Source organism: Schistocerca cancellata, chromosome 2 (assembly GCF_023864275.1).
Source record: "Schistocerca cancellata isolate TAMUIC-IGC-003103 chromosome 2, iqSchCanc2.1, whole genome shotgun sequence".
Taxonomy (NCBI): domain Eukaryota; kingdom Metazoa; phylum Arthropoda; class Insecta; order Orthoptera; family Acrididae; genus Schistocerca; species Schistocerca cancellata.
In genome coordinates, this window is record NC_064627.1 from 558,852,610 (window position 1) to 558,872,816 (window position 20,207).

Consider the following 20,207-nt stretch of genomic DNA (forward strand, 5'->3'; position numbering starts at 1 on the left):
TAAGCACGCGACTATGCAAACTGGTGTTTACAATCTATGAGACTTCAGGCATACCATCAGACTTTCGAAAAATATCATCCGCACAATCTCGAATGTAGCAAGTGCAGATAGTGCGAGAACAATCGCGCAGTCATCTTAATAGCTCACCCATCCAATTTGCTGACAAGAGTAATACACAGAAGATTAGAAAAGAAAATTGGTGATCTGTTAGATGACGATCAGTTTGGCTTTAGAAAAAGGTAAGGGCATCAGAGAGGTCTGACGTGATTGATAGCGAAAGCAAGACTTAAGAACAATGAAGACGCATTCGTAGAGTTTTGTCTACTTAAAAAAAGTCGTTCGACAATATAAAATGGTGCAAGAAGTGGGAAATTCTGAGAAAAATAGGAGTAAGTTATAGGGAAAGACGGATAATATACGATATCTACAAGAACCAACAATAGTAATGGCAAACCAAGAAATAATTGCTCGGATTAAACCGAGTGTAACACAGGGATGTATTTCGTCCCTACAGTTCAATCTTTACAATGAAGAAGCAATGACAAAAATAAAGAAAATTTCACGAGTGGGATTACAATTCAGTATGAACGATACATATGATAAAATTCGCTGATGCCAATGCTACCCTCAGTGAAAGTAGAAAAGAATTAAAGGAGCTGATGTAGAATGAACAGGCTAACGAGTATAGAATGTGAACTGAGAATAAAATAGAGAAAATAAATTAATGAAGAACAGCAGAAATGATATTAGCTGCAAACTTAAAATCAAAATCGAGAACCATGAAGTAGACGAAGTAAAGGAATTCTGCTACACGTGGAGCAAAAAGCTTATGTTGGCTGAAGCAAGGAGGACATAAAAGGCAGACTAACACTGGAAAAAAGGCATTCCTTCTCAAGCGTAGTCTGCTAGTACCAAACATAGGCCTTAATATGAGGAAGAAATTTCTGAGAATGTACGTTCGGAGCACAGCATTCTATAGTAGAGAAAAATGGACTGTGGCAAAAACAGGAAAGAAGAGAATCGAAGCGTTTCAAATGTTGTGCTACAGAAGGATGTTAAAAATTAGACGGACTGATAAGATACGGCATGAGATGGTTCTCTGTATAATTAACGAAGAAAGGAACACGTGAAAAAAACTGACAAGAAGAAGGGACAGGGTGACAGGACATCTGTTGAGACATCAGGGAATAACTTCCATGGTACTAGAGGGAGCTGTAAAGGGTAAAAACAGCAGGGAAAGACAGACTCGAATACATCCAACCAACAGTTGAGGAGGTAGGAGGCAAGTGCTTATCTGAGTGAAGAGGCTGAGACAAGAGAGCAATTCGGGGCGAGCCGCATCGAACAGTTCCAAAGATTGAAGACCTTAAAAGAAAGAAGGAGCACGGTATCTACCCGTTCATGTGCGTCTATTGTTAGCAGGATAGACGTACTGATGGCATTGTGGCAAATATTGACCTAAGTGATCCTGGAATATAAATACAATTAAATTGATTCAACAATGGAAAGACATCTGGACCCACAAAATATCGATGAGATTCTACAGAGATTATGTCAAAACAGAAGATCATCGTAAATCGCTGGGGCCTCGAAAGTTGCCAAGTGATTGGAAGAAAAGTGTAAATCATTCCCGTTTCAAAGAAAGGTGGTTAGATAGGTACAATTATAGTCCTCTGTCGTATTCTCACAAATGTTTCGGAGAACGAAAATTTCCCCATAAAATTCAACACAGCTTCTGCTCTTTTCTAGTCTGAAATGCTTATCATCATTTCCACACAAAATGACACTCCAGACAAATACTTTCAGGAAAGACTTCCTAACACTTAAATTAATATTCGATGTTAACAAATTTCTCTTTTTCAGAAACGTTTTGCTTGCCCCAGCCAAACGACAATTTATATCCTCTCTACAGCAGTCTTGATAATTTATTTTGCTACCCAAAACAAAACTCATCTGATACCTTTAGTGTTTCATTTCCTAGTCTATATCTACGTGACTTATCTGTGATTCACCCTTAAAATGCCGGGCAGAAGGTCCTCCGAACCATGTTCAGAACATTTCTCTACCGTTCCACACTCTAGCAGGGTGGGAAAAGTGTGCACTTAAATCACTCCTTACGAGTTCTGACTCCTCTTATTTTACTACGTCGATGCTTTCTCCTGTAGATTGGCGACAATAAAATATTTTCACATTCAGAGGACAAAGCTGGCGGTCGAAATTTTATGAAAAAATCTTATCGCTACCAAAAACAACCTTGTTTCAATGATAGCCTCCTCAGCTACCTTACCAAATCTCTGACACTATCTCCCCTATTTCGTGATGATACAAAACGAGCTGTCTTTCTTGGAATTTTTTTGACCTCCTCCATCAAATCTATCTGGTAAGGATCCCATACCGCACAGCAGAGGACGGAGAAGCGCAGTGAAGGCAGTCTCTTTAGAAGACCTGTTGCAACTTGTGTTCTGCCAATAAAACGCAGTCTTTAGTTTGCCTTCCCAACAACATTCATTATTCATGTGATCGTTCCAACTTAAGTTGGATTGTAATTCCTAGATATTTCGTTGAACTGACAGCCTTTAAATTTGTGTGATATACCGTGTAGCCGAAATTTAACGTATTTCCTTAAGCACTCATATGGATGACCTCACGCTTTACCTTATCCACAGTCGATTACCACTTTTCGCACCATACAGATATAGTGTCTAAGTCATTTTGCATTTAGTTTCGGTATTCTAAAGGCTCTACTACGCGGTAAATGGTAGCAGAATCTGCAAAAAAATCTAAGAGGGCTGCTCAGATTGTGTCCTAAATCGTTTATGTAGATTAGGAACGGCAGAGGTTCTATAACACTTTCTTGGGGAACGCCAGATATCACTTCTGTTTTACTCGATGACTTTGATTAGAAGTCTCTTGTGGGGAGCGGTGTCAAAAATCTCAGGGAAACAGAAATATGGAATCAAATAGTGATCGCTGCCGATAGCACTCATTACTTCGCGCATATAAGGAGCTAGTTGTGTTTCACAACAACGATATTTTCTGAATCCGTGCTATGTGTCAATAGACCATTTTCTTCGAGGTAATTCACAATGATCGACTACAGTATACGTTACAAAATTAGTCTATAAATCGACGTCAGTGATATGGGTCTGAAATTCCTATTTCCATTCTGGAGTATTGGTGTGGCCTGTAGAACTTTCCAGTCTTTACTTACAGATCTTCCGATGTGGCACTGGTTGTATAGGATTGCTAAGTATGGGGCTATTGTATCAGAATATTCTGAAAAGAACCTGACTGGTATGCTATCTGGACCGGAAGACTTGCCTGTGGTTTAAGCAGCTTCACTACACCGAAGACATCTACACTTCTGGAAATGGAAAAAAGAACACATTGACACCGGTGTGTCAGACCCACCATACTTGCTCCGGACACTGCGAGAGGGCTGTACAAGCAATGATCACACGCACGGCACAGCGGACACACCAGGAACCGCGGTGTTGGCCGTCGAATGGCGCTAGCTGCGCAGCATTTGTGCACCGCCGCCGTCAGTGTCAGCCAGTTTGCTGTGGCATACGGAGCTCCATCGCAGTCTTTAACACTGGTAGCATGCCGCGACAGCGTGGACGTGAACCGTATGTGCAGTTGACGGACTTTGAGCGAGGGCGTATAGTGGTCATGCGGGAGGCCGGGTGGACGTACCGCCGAATTGCTCAACACGTGGGGCGTGAGGTCTCCACAGTACATCGATGTTGTCGCCAGTGGTCGGCGGAAGGTGCACGTGCCCGTCGACCTGGGACCGGACCGCAGCGACGCACGGATGCACGCCAAGACAATGCCTGCCTTGGAGTGATCCTACGCAGTGCCGTAGGGGACCGCACCGCCACTTCCCAGCAAATTAGGGACACTGTTGCTCCTGGGGTATCGGCGAGGACCATTCGCAACCGTCTCCATGAAGCTGGGCTACGGTCCCGCACACCGTTAGGCCGTCTTCCGCTCACGCCCCAACATCGTGCAGCCCGCCTCCAGTGGTGTCGCGACAGGCGTGAATGGAGGGACGAATGGAGACGTGTCGTCTTCAGCGATGAGAGTCGCTTCTGCCTTGGTGCCAATGATGGTCGTATGCGTGTTTGGCGCCGTGCAGGTGAGCGCCACAATCAGGACTGCATACGACCGAGGCACACAGGGCCAACACCCGGCATCATGGTGTGGGGAGCGATCTCCTACACTGGCCGTACACCACTGGTGATCGTCGAGGGGACACTGAATAGTGCACGGTACATCCAAACCGTCATCGAACCCATCGTTCTACCATTCCTAGACCGGCAAGGGAACTTGCTGTTCCAACAGGACAATGCACGTCCGCATGTATCCCGTGCCACCCAACGTGCTCTAGAAGGTGTAAGTCAACTACCCTGGCCAGCAAGATCTCCGGATCTGTCCCCCATTGAGCATGTTTGGGACTGGATGAAGCGTCGTCTCACGCGGTCTGCACGTCCAGCACGAACGCTGGTCCAACTGAGGCGCCAGGTGGAAATGGCATGGCAAGCCGTTCCACAGGACTACATCCAGCATCTCTACGATCGTCTCCATGGGAGAATAGCAGCCTGCATTGCTGCGAAAGGTGGATATACACTGTACTAGTGCCGACATTGTGCATGCTCTGTTGCCTGTGTCTATGTGCCTGTGGTTCTGTCAGTGTGATCATGTGATGTATCTGACCCCAGGAATGTGTCAATAAAGTTTCCCCTTCCTGGGACAATGAATTCACGGTGTTCTTATTTCAATTTCCAGGAGTGTACTTCTAAATCACTCATATTGGATGTTGTTCTTGATTCGAATCCTGGAATATTTACCTCGTCTTCCTTGGTGAAAGAATTCCAGAAAACTGTATTTAGTGACTCTGCTTAAGTAACGCTTCATCGGTAACATTACCGTTACTACTGCACAGTGAAGGTGTTGGTTGTGTCTTGCCGCTGGTGCGCTTTATACACTCCTGGAAATTGAAATAAGAACACCGTGAATTCATTGTCCCAGGAAGGGGAAACTTTATTGACACATTCCTGGGGTCAGATACATCACATGATCACACTGACAGAACCACAGGCACATAGACACAGGCAACAGAGCATGCACAATGTCGGCAATAGTACAGTGTATATCCACCTTTCGCAGCAATGCAGGCTGCTATTCTCCCATGGAGACGATCGTAGAGATGCTGGATGTAGTCCTGTGGAACGGCTTGCCATGCCATTTCCACCTGGCGCCTCAGTTGGACCAGCGTTCGTGCTGGACGTGCAGACCGCGTGAGACAACGCTTCATCCAGTCCCAAACATGCTCAATGGGGGACAGATCCGGAGATCTTGCTGGCCAGGGTAGTTGACTTACACCTTCTAGAGCACGTTGGGTGGCACGGGATACATGCGGACGTGCATTGTCCTGTTGGAACAGCAAGTTCCCTTGCCGGTCTAGGAATGGTAGAACGATGGGTTCGATGACGGTTTGGATGTACCGTGCACTATTCAGTGTCCCCTCGACGATCACCAGTGGTGTACGGCCAGTGTAGGAGATCGCTCCCCACACCATCATGCCGGGTGTTGGCCCTGTGTGCCTCGGTCGTATGCAGTCCTGATTGTGGCGCTCATCTGCACGGCGCCAAACACGCATACGACCATCATTGGCACCAAGGCAGAAGCGACTCTCATCGCTGAAGACGACACGTCTCCATTCGTCCCTCCATTCACGCCTGTCGCGACACCACTGGAGGCGGGCTGCACGATGTTGGGGCGTGAGCGGAAGACGGCCTAACGGTGTGCGGGACCGTAGCCCAGCTTCATGGAGACGGTTGCGAATGGTCCTCGCCGATACCCCAGGAGCAACAGTGTCCCTAATTTGCTGGGAAGTGGCGGTGCGGTCCCCTACGGCACTGCGTAGGATCCTACGGTCTTGGCGTGCATCCGTGCGTCGCTGCGGTCCGGTCTCAGGTCGACGGGCACGTGCACCTTCCGCCGACCACTGGCGACAACATCGATGTACTGTGGAGACCTCACGCCCCACGTGTTGAGCAATTCGGTGGTACGTCCACCCGGCCTCCCGCATGCCCACTATACGCCCTCGCTCAAAGTCCGTCAACTGCACATACGGTTCACGTCCACGCTGTCGCGGCATGCTACCAGTGTTAAAGACTGCGATGGAGCTCCGTATGCCACGGCAAACTGGCTGACACTGACGGCGGCGGTACACAAATGCTGCGCAGCTAGCGCCATTCGACGGCCAACACCGCGGTTCCTGGTGTGTCCGCTGTGCCGTGCGTGTGATCATTGCTTGTACAGCCCTCTCGCAGTGTCCGGAGCAAGTATGGTGGGTCTGACACACCGGTGTCAATGTGTTCTTTTTTCCATTTCCAGGAGTGTATATGACCAGAGTCTCTTTGGATTTTCTACCAGATTTAGAGCCATGGCATCGTTGTGGAATCTACTAATATCATCTCACATTGAAGTCCAGACTAAGTTTCGAGGTTCAGTAACACGTCGCCAATTTTGCGGTTTTTGCGTTCGTTTAAATTTGCCGTGCTTTCTTGTTGTTTTTGCACTATTTTCTGTATCGTGGGGATGAGTGCAATCCTTTGTTAATTTATTCGGTATAAATATCATAGTCGCCCTCGATGGTATTTCTTTGAATTTAACCCATATCTGGTCTACACCTACGTGGTCTGGAAGGAGTAAAGATTTTCTCTTACAAAGCCATCAACCGAATTTTTATCTGCTTTGCTAAACACATATATTTTGCGGTTATGTTTGGCGGATTTGGATTTTTCAGTGGTCATTCTTGTTACAACGACCGTGTGCTCACTAATCCCTACATCCGTCATGATGCTCCCTACTTGCTAAGGATGATTTTTCGCTCAGAGGTCAAGCATGTTTCGCAACCGTTTATACTCCGAATGTGCTTATGAACTAATTGCTCAAAATAATTTTCGAAGGAAGCATTTAGTACAACGTCTGACGATGTTTTATACCTACCACTGTCTTTGAGCATGTATTTTCAGCAACATATCGAAGGTAAACTGAAGTCACCACCAACTACTGTAATTGTATGGGTGGGGTATCTATTTGAAATGAGACTTAAATTTTCTTTCAACTGTTCAGACACTGAATCATCTTAGTCTTGGGGGGGGGGGGGGGGGAGAGGGCGGTAAAATGAGCGAAATATTGATCTATTCCGGTTGTCAAGTATAACCTCTACTCATACTAATTCAGATGAACTATATACTTCAATTTCGCTACATGCTAAAATACTTCTGACAACAACAAACAAACGGCCACCAGCCTTTGTAAAATTTCCCGCTGAACTTACCTCCGGCTTCAGCCAGTCTTCGGTACCTATAACGGTTTGAACGTCAGTGCTTTCTTTTACTGCCTGGCGCTCTGGTCTTTCCTAACATAGCTACAGTTTACAGTACAGAATATTGCTATGTCTACCCTTGTCCTGTGTTTATCCTGTACCCCTCAGCCTGAAGCGCTTTCTGTACTTCCCCGAATCCAAACCCTCAAAATCACTTAATTTAATTCGACTATATTCCATTATCCTTGTTTTGCTTTTGTTGTTGTTCATGTTATTTTCCCCTTTCAAGATACAGTCCATTCCTTTCAATTGCTCTTCGACGCCCATTGCTGTCTCTGACAGAATTACGATGCCATCACAAAACCTCAAAGTTCACTACACACTAATTCCCTGTCCAGTTCTTTCTTTCGTTTTCTTTACAGCCAGCTCGCTCAATGGATAGACAGACTGAATAACATTGGAGATAGGCTACAACCCCGTCTCACTCACTTCTCAGCCAATGCTTCCCTTTCACGCCCTTTCGACTCTTGTAACTGCCACCTAGTTTCCGTGTAAGTTGTAAATAACCTTTCTCTCCCTGTATTTTACCCCCGATACATTCAGAATTTCAAAGAGTGTATTCCAGTCTACATTGTCAAAAGTTTGTCTAAGTCTGCAAATGCTACAAATATAGGTTTGCCTTTCTTCAACCTATCTTCTAAGAAACGTCTAGGGTCAATATTGCCTCACGTGTACATACATTTCTCTGGAACCCAAACTTCATTCCCGAGGTCGGTTTCTCCGTTCTTCTAGTAGCCGACAGATGTAAAGGTAATTACTGGAGTACCCTAACGAATAACTTTCAGATATTTGGCAACTGGAACAGATTTAGAACACTGAGTAACAATATTATGGAAACATGTGAAGCAATAAATTAAGTATTAAGAGACACGAGTTTGTTACACTTCCGCTTGTATATCGTGGGTAGACTTTTGATTTTTTTTTTCTTTTTACGTCTTCCTGTGTAATATTTAGATGGGACACCTCTACCATTTCGGTACTGGTCAGCGACTTTCTTGTATTTGTCCTTATAATCGTTTTAGTTTCCACAATCGTGGAAACTAACTTTACAAAGGGATAAACTGCAACAAAAATTTGATTTAAATCAAAATTCGCGGCGAGACAGAACATTCGTACGGTCTCAAAGTCAGGCAGACAACTGACTTTTCTTTTGACAAACGCAATCGTACACGGTCAAACTAATTTGTCAAATCAGTCACCAACTAAAATTTCTCTGAAACATGTCAAACAAAGTCATTCGTTGACAAACAACATAGCACACTGCCAAATTATTTGAAAAACACGAAAAGTTTGTCTAATTGCTTCATCTCTACGGGGGCCTTAACAGGAACACCGGTGACAATAAGAAAGACACCGTACACTCCGCATTAGAAACTGCTTAGAAAACGAAAACCGTCTTTCAGGGCAAGAAACACGAATACTCCACAGTCCCCTACGTGGTCATCACAGAGCTCGCCCAGATAAAATTAGCCAAAAACCAGTTCGTACAGTGTCTATGTGCATTCTTGCCTTGCTCCATGCGCGAATGGGAGGAGTAGAAATGCACCCTCGACCATGCATTTCCCAGCGATTCGCGGAGTATAGCTAAGGATGTAATGCAGATGCAAGTGTGTTTGATGTATCTAGAGCAGTTACCTCGAAACTGGTCACCAGCATTCAGTTCTTGTGCCAGGAAAGCTAAACTTCTGAAATCAGTTTACGGAAAGAAGGGGACTTACAGCTGAACGTCCCCTTAACATCAAGGTCTTTAGCGACGATTGACTACAACGTAGGTTAGATAAAGAAGCGGCTATTTTAAATTAACTGTGCCAGTCATTTTTAGAATTGACGGAATTTGCTCGGTCACGTAATCTGAAGTGAAACAAGAAATTGTAAAATCTTCTTCGTTTGTATTCGAATAAGAGCTCAATATCAGTTTGGCAAAGTTTACGTTAAAACAGTTAAACTACGACAGTCGTTCGGTATAACCCTAGAGTAGATAACACGAGTAACTTTAAGTCGCATCGCCAGTAATGTTATACACTAACACATCTCTCATTCCACCTGGGACGTCTTGTGTATAAAGTATGATTAATGTGCATGTTTATGACACCCCTTTCCAAGAATAATTTGTGATACCTACATGCATTATTACACCGTACATCTCCCTGAAATATCTGTAACACCTCGCCCACGTTTCTCTGAGTCTGAATAAACTGATGAAGCGGACTCGATTCCAACGCCAGATTTTTCATTAACTGTATGCAAAATATTTTTATAAAACTGTTCCAGTCATCCTACATTGCCGCAGAGTTCGTTTCATTGTCTTTTGTCGCTTGCTTCTTTTGTGGCAGGATCGAATACGTTACGATTTATTGCTAAAGTGTAGCTGTTCTTCATTTTATAACTTGAGTCCTGCTTACGACGAAGCTACGTCTTCCGTAGCGGAATCTATAAACCGGTACTTTAATTTTTAAGTCTCCTAAAAAGCATAACATACATCTTACTGCACATACAAATTTTCAGTTGCTTATCTCAGTCAACGAGTGTTATGGTTTAGAAGAAGACGTTTATTAGTTCCCCTTCTTTTTGACATATGCAAGTGCGTCCGCAGAAATTTATCCAGCGGGAGGTGAAACTACGAAACGGCTATTTCTGATATAAATGATTTATCCAGATCCATAAGAGTTCATGGAATATCCATGGAACTGATGTTTATCCCCACAATATTTGTTGTCTGATAAAATGTGATAAAAAAACTCTGTACTCAGATTTCAGGAGGGGGGGGGGGGGCGGAAGAAGGAGGGGGGATCACCCTCTAGTCCTTACTTGCCGACGCTTATGATCGTATAGAATTTTGCAGGCATCTCTACGTGTTTCTTTAGCTCTACGGCTGGTTATATGCTTTCGATACGATGATGGTCCTTTTCATTGTTGGAACTTCTCTCTAGTGTATTACCTGTAATCCCCACACCGTTTCTTTAAAGAATCGGAGTCCCGCGTATAAAACGGCTTCAAACGTCAGATATCTTTACAAATGAGCTAATGTGTTAAATATTTGATGTTAAGCAGACAACCGAGAAAAAGTTCAGAAAAGGTTGGAAATGAAGTTTAAAATTGTTTGGAAGTCACTAAATGCTGTCATTATGAAGCACCGGAAGATTATAATCTGGCTAATATGCGCTGTTGTTTTCGCACATCTTAGTGTTTATGACATAATTTCTCCTGAACTGTGTGTGGTACAATGATACAATTTTGGAGGGACATTCGGTGATATATGTGGATACTGCCTGCCAGATGCGTTGCGTAAGTAATTATTAGTGAAGAAGTAATAAATTAAAACATCATGCCTGATTCTGAAATCTTACAGAAAAAATGGAGTAAGCGGTAAACATTTTTCCTTTCATCATTCTGTGAGGGGTGTTAGCGATAAAACGTTTCGGAACTATTTGAAATTATATGTAAAGTTTTTTCGTGCTCTCGCTTTCAAATACTGGATAAATATATACTGGATATCTTGCGCGTCGTGAGCTAAGCCGCTTCAAGAGATGTACACTGTTTCTAACAGTAATAATTACGAGGGCAGTTCAATAAGTAATGCAACACATTTTTTTTCTCGGCCAATTTTGGTTGAAAAAACCGGAAATTTCTTGTGGAATATTTTCAAACATTCCCGCTTCGTCTCGTATAGTTTCATTGACTTCCGACAGGTGGCAGCGATGTACGGAGCTGTTAAAATGGCGTATGTAACGGATGTGCGTTGCAAACAACGGGCAGTGATCGAGTTTCTTTTGGCGGAAAACCAGGGCATCTCAGATATTCATAGGCGCTTGCAGAATGTCTACGGTGATCTGGCAGTGGACAAAAGCACGGTGTGTCGTTGGGCAAAGCGTGTGTCATCATCGCCGCAAGGTCAAGCAAGACTGTCTGATCTCCCGCGTGCGGGCCGGCGTGCACAGCTGTGACTCCTGCAATGGCGGAGCGTGCGAACACACTCGTTCGAGATGATCGACGGATCACCATCAAACAATTCAGTGCTCAACTTGACATCTCTGTTGGTAGTGCTGTCACAATTGTTCACCAGTTGGGATATTCAAAGGTTTGTTCCCGCTGGGTCCCTCGTTGTCTAACCGAACACCATAAAGAGCAAAGGAGAGCCATCTGTGCGGAATTGCTTGCTCGTCATGTGGCTGAGGGTGACAATTTCTTGTCAAAGATTGTTACAGGCGATGAAACATGGGTTCATCACTTCGAACCTGAAACAAAACGGCAATCAACGGAGTGGCGCCACACCCACTCCCCTACCAAGAAAAGTTTAAAGCCATACCCTCAGCCGGTAAAGTCAGGGTTACAGTCTTCTGGGACGCTGAAGGGGTTATTCTGTTCGATGTACTTCCCCATGGTCAAACGATCAACTCTGAAGTGTATTGTGCTACTCTTCAGAAATTGAAGAAACGACTTCAGCGTGTTCGTTGGCACAAAAATCTGAACGAACTTCTCCTTCTTCATGACAACGCAAGACCTCACACAAGTCTTCGCACCCGAGAGGAGCTCACAAAACTTCAGTGGACTGTTCTTCCTCATGCACCCTACAGCCCCGATCTCGCACCGTCGGATTTCCATATGTTTGGCCCAATGAAGGACGCAATCCGTGGGAGGCACTACGCGGATGATGAAGAAGTTATTGATGCAGTACGACGTTGGCTCCGACATCGACCAGTGGAATGGTACCGTGCAGGCATACAGGCCCTCATTTCAAAGTGGCGTAAGGCCGTAGCATTGAATGGAGATTACGTTGAAAAATAGTGTTGTGTAGCTAAAAGATTGGGGAATAACCTGGTGTATTTCAATGCTGAATAAAACAACCCCTGTTTCAGAAAAAAAATGTGTTTAACTTTACTCTTGATGAGTATATTATGGCAGTATATTAAATTTTCAAATTCCGTCAGTAATTAAATGAAATAGTGAAAGTAAAATTTTTGTTACCCCTGGAAGGTGTCAGATAGGCAACCGGAAACTGGGACTATGAACTATGAACCACGGACGGGATTAGTCCTTAAGGAATAGTATAGGTTTTGCAACGGTTGATTTAATGTTAACGGACTAATTTCGTAGACATAAGCAATGCCCTTTGCTGGAAGAATGTCACATTTGCAGAGAGAGCAGCGTATACTTTATTGGATTATAGACGTAGAAAGTTCGAGGGTTTGTTCAGTCGCATAATTCGAAAATTTTTTTTTCACGCAGATTCCTAAAGCGTATCTCTTTATAGTATACGTATGAGGCGGCTGTTTTGGATCGTAGTGTTGTCTGTTAGTTTTTTTTACGACGAACAGATAAATAATGATTCAGTCGTAGCATTAATCAAAACTTACAGCTACTCTCCAAATTTCAAGACAACACGAAATAAAAATTTTCTAATCGGTGGAATGCATGATTATATTATGACATTAATACTGTCTTCGATTTTATTCTTATATGTCCAGTTAATAAATTTTTAGTAATTATTTGTCCTGCAAAAGTGGAATAGAGATCAAAGGGACGGAAATATACGATTCCTACTATAAACAATCCCAATACAAATAACAATGTTAGTGCAATTATTAATTTTATTGGAATTTTCGTGTTTTTTAAAAAGATGGCATGTACGTCGCTATGTAAAGCTGATGACGCTAACTGTGTAGAACTATGTACATTGGTAGCCAGTGACTGCGCACTGTGCCTCCTAGTCCTTGCATCCGAATTATTTTTCATTGCAATAAACGCACGCAGAACGAAGAAATAAATGACAAACTTCGAAAACTGACAGAAAAATCTCGTAAAATCCAGCTGCTACTTCTTTTAAGCGTTCATTCGTGTCGTATTACAAAGTGAATTCGCCAGTGTTACAGGAAAAATGAGCATTGACCAACGGAGTATTTTCTTTTGTAGTAATTACAAGCATGTAATTACTGAAAGCCAACTTAAGAAACAGCGTACAAAATTAGTAATTACAAGCTTGTAATAATTAAAACGGAACTTCAAAAAAGCGTAGAAAAGTCATCGTAGCACTGCGACTACACTAATAAAGTATAATGAGTAATTTTGTGATCAGTTTTTGAAGTTGTACATAATACATTGTGTATGACAGAACGAAGAAGGTAAAAAAAATGAAGGGGGACCGGGTTTGAACTGGGGACCTCTCGTCGATCTGCAGTCGAATGCTCTACCAGTTTTTTTCCTTTTTTTCTGATTCAACACGAATTGTATCCTACAATACACTGAAGAACACATTTCAATATAGTGCCATTTGTAAGCTTACAAAATAAACATAAATAGTAAACTTACAATAGCCTCTTCAGACCAGACAGAGACATAGAACCGAAACGCAAACATATGTATATTTGATTGTCTTAACTGGAATGACAGTTCTGTCATTTGATTCATAACCGTCCAAACTCAAAGTCATTTGGAGCACACGAACGGATAACAAGAGATGCACAGGAACATAAATTAATGAAAACGTCATAATGCAGTTAATGACACCATTGAGAAGTCGGGAGTAGTCCTTGGAACTGGTATAACCCCTTATTCGTTGTGTATTTTGTTCGCTACATAGTCTTGCATGTGATTTGTGTCCTTACCGGCATCGAGAATTACCCTACGCCTTGTTTTTCAAAAATTATGTCTAACATGTTAGCAAACATCTTCCTGAAATTTGGGTAACGTTTCATCTTCCAGCGTGCCGTTCTCATGTAAGCCTCGAAACTAATGAGATTATCTTCACTATTGTGGATGGTGATATATGTCACAAACTGTCCTAACATCCACATCACGGTGTTGTTCTTGGTAGCGGGAAAATGTTTCGTGTCCGGCCAGAGCAGGATATCAGTGCAGTGGCTGGCTGGGCTGCTGCGGGTGATCAGGCCCAGCCTCTGTTGCACTCATTTCCAGTTAATGAGATGGCCGCCACAAGTGAAGCGAAGGCGTAAGGTGTCAACCAGACCACAGCGGACGCGTTTATCACTGTCACTTAAACCGATTCTATGCAACCTTTCATTTGTGGGTATAACATCGTTTACCACTTTATACCATGTGGACGCCACTTCAGCAGTGTGGACAGTTAAACTTATGTTGTTCCAAACTGCCTTCCAATGAACACTCGGGTATTTAAGTTCAATGGGATTCCGGACTATTGGAGATGTCCATCTTTTTAATAACAGGTGCGCGTCGGTAAATCCTGCGTGAAATAATGTCCATCAATATAGCTTACTTCAAGAAAAAACTGCTTGACATGTCGTAGTTTGTAATGTATTTTACCTACATCAATGGGTGGATGCATATCGGTGGGTTGTAAGGTTCGGAAGAGCCAACTGGTTACGTTGAGAGGTTCCTTGTCCAACAAATGGGTGATTCGTTTAATATATAACGCAGTACACTTTCGGTTAATGCCAGGCATGTTTAGTCCGCCGGCCTGTCTGGAAGACGTCAGCGTGGTGTATTTCACTTTGAACAGATGCCCTTGCCAGATAAATCTATTAGAAAGTTTCATAACGTGTTTGGCCTGCATCTTGGGGACTGGAAATAGTTGGGCCATATAGTACGCTTTACTGAATCTATAACTGCTGAGGAGTCGTATGCGTTGGAGAATGTTAATGGACCGCCAATTGTTTTCATAGATGGCACCTTGCATTTTATTGGTGACCTGCTTCCAATTTTTCGCATTCATTTTTAGCGGGTACTTGTCGATAATCATCCCCAGAGTGGTGTGGGTTTCGACACGCTTCGCCCAAGGTATAATAACTGCGTCGAATCCTCGAATGTTGACAAAGGTGCATTTACCGGCGTTGATTTTAGCACCGGAAGCACGATAGTACTCGTCTACCGCGGTCTTGAGGGTTGATACGTCTCCGTCGTTGCGCAATAACACTCCGACGTCGTCGGCGTAAGGACGAACCACGAAGGACGTCCCGGCGATGGAAAGGCCTGCAAGTTTGTCATGAATAGAGCGTAAGAGCGGCTCAAGCGATAAAACAAGTAACATCATGGAGAGAGGGCTCCCCTGCGGCACTCCTCTTTGGACCTCGATGGGTTGAGTAAGCTGTCCATTTACGCTGATTCTGGTTGTAATGCCCGTGACGAAATGTTGCACGACATTTATAACCCGTTGCTCAAAACCACACCGCTGCAGTAGCTGTAGGAGGTACTCGTGGCAGACGCGATCAAAAGCCTTGCAAAAGTCGATGAACAGCAATGCGAGATTCACGTTAGTGACTGACGCTATGGCTATTACATCTCTATATTCCGAAAGGGGCGTCATAATAGTGCGACCAGGGATGCATGATTGATGGTTGCGAATCACTTGCTTCATTAACAGAGACAATCTGCTGTTGAGTACTCTGGCGAAGGTTTTGTAATCAAAATTGAGTAAAGTAATAGGTCGGAAGTGATCTAAGGTTTTTCGGTGTTCGCTTTTTGATATCAATACAATTCGGCCTTCCTTCATTTCGGCCGGCACGTCACTCCCTCGCATCACTTCATTGAGAACATCTGTAAATGCTTGTCCGATTATGGGCCAGAAGCGCACATAAAATTCCCGTGGCAAACCATCAGGGCCAGGGGATTTATTCGATGGCGGGCCAGAAATCAGTTCAAGAACTTCGTCTGGAGCAAAATCGTGTACGACCGCCGAGTTGTCCGCAGGTGTGACTACGGTGGGCAGAGCACTCACGATATCGCCGCCGTCATCACCATATGTATCACATTGCGAGTACAGATCCGTGAAGTAGCGATATACTGCAGTAAGAATATCACTCTGTCGGGTCAAACGGAGTCCATCATCAGTGTCCAGCTCCCCGATAAAAGCTCGCTTGCAATGGGCACGATGTTTTATGAGGTGATACAGCGATGCAAGTTCATCCTCTTGAAGCGATTTTGCTTTAGATCTGATCTTCAGTCCTTCAAGCTGCGTTCGCTTTATGCCTATGAGCTTCGCCTTTATTTGTTTGATGGTCGTCAGCTGTGTGTTGGTTGGTGTCGTAGTCGCATGCAACTCTCGCAGAACTGTCTGGTAAAAATCAATCGTGCGTTTGACATCTTGCGCCCGTTGCCAACTGTAGTTTCTTAAGGATAATCGCAGTTTCCGTTTGACCACAGCATTCCACCAGGCTGTCATGCTCGGATATCTGCAGCATTGCTTGAGACAATCCGCCCATGTCGTGGAGATGACATCTTGTAGCAAGGCATCGGCGAGAATAGAAACATTTAGGCTCCACAGAATCCTATGCCATTTAGTATGCTGTTTGGCCAGATTTATTGTGACACAGAGGGCGCAGTGGTCGGAGAAGCTGGCCGGAATGACATCGGCGTCCAGAACATGTTGGCAAATGTTCTCAGAGATGTACAAACGGTCTAGACGGCTACATGCGGTGGTGGTCAGGTACGTGTACTTTACCAGGGTAGGAAATTTTAGTTCCCACGCATCCTTCAGCTGCAGGTGACGCACCAGATCATGTAGTTCCCTACAGTAATTAAAGTTTGGCGACTGGTCTTTCCTGTCGATCACACAGTTGAAATCACCACTAATTATCAACTGGGTTGGGTTGCGGCGTAGCAAGTATATGATGTCTTGTTTAAAGAAGTTAGCTCTTTCTGATTTTAAGGTCGTTCCAGATGGAGCATAGATATTGACGAGGATGACGTCAAAAATTTGGCAAGCTATGCCTCTACCGGAGTCCAACATTTCGATATTGCTCACTGGGATTCCGTCTCGTGATGGAATGGCCGTACCTGTACCCCCGTCCGCCACGGTGTTTACGATTGTTGCAAATCCTGATACATGAAAACTTAAGATAGACACTTCCTGTAACAGAACTATATCAGCTTCGGACTCATAGATAAACTGCCGTAGCATTGCTAATTTTAAATCTGTCCTAACTCTATTAATGTTCAGGAACAAAAACTTATAAGCTTGACTCATGATCGTCCGAGACTTGTGGGTGAGGGGAAGCGTAGGAAGCCCAGTCCATCTAACCGTCGGACGTCGAACCTACATCCGCAGGTTTTGTACCAGTTTTTGCGCTGACTTTACTTTTTGAGTTACTTCCAGCCACGGAGTCCTTTGGTTTAAGTCGCAAAGTTGTCCGAAGTGTCATTGAAGACGGCGGAGTCGGCGAGTCATGGCTGTAAGCAGTTTGCGAAAGTCCTTGCTTCGGAACGGGTGACGGCAAGTCCGAAGACGCGGCTTCAGTAGGCTCACTGTGTTTGTTTGGAGTCGCACTGGCTGTTTGTATACAGCTGTCCGGGTCCTCGTGTTGTTTGGAAGCAGTTTCGAGGTGGCGGCTGTTTATGTTATGCTCTACACCACGTGCTTCATCCGCTGTGTTCACGAGTTGCAGTTGACTGACTGCCGCCTCTTGTGTGTTGGACACCTGCGGCGAGTCGGCAAGCGGCATCGGAACGGATTGCTGTAAACACTCGGTTGCACTCGTATTGACAGTTTCTGCGTCGGGCGGTCGAATGGGAATTTGGCGGGTCGTAACTGAGCCATCCGACACAAGCGTGTCCTGTGTGGAGGCCCGTGGCTCCGCGTCATCGGTTTGGCGGAACCACTACCGTCACTAGTATATCGTTGTTTGTTACCGACAGATAATGCAACACCGGTGGCTAAGGGGTGACTGGCCACGGGTTTTTGAGGCAAGGGTGGGAAGGTGCTGTTACCGAGATCGTTGTCCTCTGACACAGATGCACTCGGTTGGGAGTCAGTCACAGAAGGCGTCTGATTTTGAGTTAGGACATCAGCCAATGTTAATCTCTGTCGTTGTTGCAGATTGTTTCGAAGTACGACAACTCGCCATGGGCAATCCTCTCGTAGATGGCCACTCGTGTTACAGATAAAACAAGTGCCTACTTGCCCCTCGTAAATGACATGAGCCTTATAACCACAAACCATTATGTAGGATGGGATATTGACTTTAACGGCCATGTCAACTGGGCGAACCCCACTATAACATTGGAGTTTGTGACGGCTCGACCATTTTTCGTTTCTAATCTGTCGGATGTCACCGTATTTGGCGAGGACATCTCTAAGAAAACAATTCTCAACCTCAAGTGGCAAATTGAACACTCGCACTTGTTTATACTCAATGTCAGCGTTAGTTATTGAAACTGTACTCACCGACTGATCACGATGTCGGAACTCTGCTTTCCCACCAGTATTCACCAAAATTTTCTCCAGTTGTATCTGGTCTAAAAACTTCACAAAGAAACAGTATTCCGCCATGTCATAATATGCTGTGTGGACCTGATCGGATGTGATGCCAATAATATCTACTATCCAGTCATGGATTTCTAGAGAACTCGGTTGCACATTCCTGGATTTCTCAAATGCAAAACACAGGGTATTCTTACGAGGTACACTGGGAGCCAAAAATGCACTATATGAGCGGTCGGGACCGCTGTGAGTGAATTAAGAAGCTTGTGTACGACGGTAGTATACACGGCTTGCGGCGCTACGACTACGCGGAGGTACCGACACGTCCGATCGCTGTCGCGTCCCAAGCGGAACTAATTTTTTTTTTTTTTTTTTTTTTGTGATCAGTCTTTGAAGTTGTACATAATACATTGTATATGACAGAACGAAGAAGGTAAAAAAAATGAAGGGGGCACCCGGGTTTGAACCGGGGACCTCTCGATCTGCAGTCGAATGCTCTACCACTGAGCTATACCCCCATATTTGATTAGACGGCTTAGTATGCATAAGAGTCCGATTACACCGGCACCAGTTTAAATTTAGTGCCACAGAATGTTGTAGTAGTATGGAAACTGTATGGATAAGGTTTTGGAAGCGTCTTGATCGTTTTTAGTACCTTTGCATACGCAAAATCACTGCTGTCTGGTCTCACCTTATATCGAGATGGTATGGTATCAGTAGTCTTAAAAGCGTAAGATTAATATTTTCGTCTACGGAAGTAATCGTTTTTCAGTCAACTTTGCAAGACGAATGTAGAAACAAGCACGTTTCACATTATGAATATGAAAATCAAGTACACGTTAACTGTCTCTGGAGTTTGAAAATGCTATACGTGTATTGAATCTCGGAGTGATTATAGTTTGCCACTGCGCCAGCATGAAAATGATTGGCATATTATAGTGATGTTTGCTTTCCAATGTGTTGCTTATTTGTAGTAACGAGTGTGAACTTCGCTAATTCAGTTTAATGCAAATCAATGAGTAGAAGGTCAAAGACCTTGAAAGCAATTACTACGATGACTGATTATAATGTTAATTATGTTAATTTACGACTGTATTTGACATGTTTCGAAGAAAATGATTAATAAGCTAGGTAATACACTTGCAAAATATTTAGAAAAGATATTTTTATTCATATGCTAACATCATTTAGTACTGAATCTCACAAGTCTGAAGTAGGAAATCAGAACTGAGAACACTGTTGGTTATAAACAAAAATAACCAGTCATAAGGAGCCTTTGACTAATCTTCCTCGGAAGTAATAATGTAGATAACAAATTTTAATGCTTCGGAGAGTGTACACGGTACCGAAAATGGCATTCTGCGGAAACAAACAATGCTCTAGGAAGCGTTGTGCTTATCTGTTGTTGCTCACGTTAAGACGACTGTGACGGGGAATTTGATTCCTCTACTGTTCGGAAACGCTTCTTAGCCACCCTCACACAACACTCGAAGAATAAAGAAAGTCGAGATGTTACACAAGAGCAGCTTTTCTACCGCCCCCATTTGATTGGTAGAGCACCAGCGTGCTTACTGTTACGGAAAGCAGAGCGACTCATTAGCAAATGAAGCCAGTTAGTGAGTGCTTCATAATCGAATG

At 43.9% G+C, this 20,207-nt stretch overlaps 1 protein-coding gene and 1 non-coding gene across 2 annotated transcripts in view; both read right to left on the bottom strand.

The window, feature by feature from the left end:
• LOC126162151 (platelet glycoprotein V-like) overlaps positions 1–20,207 on the bottom strand; it is a 124,737-nt gene that overhangs the window by 6,485 nt on the left and 98,045 nt on the right. The window lies entirely within an intron of this gene.
• Trnac-gca (transfer RNA cysteine (anticodon GCA)) lies at positions 19,016–19,087 on the bottom strand. The gene has a single exon. It is a non-coding gene; the product is annotated as a tRNA-Cys (tRNA).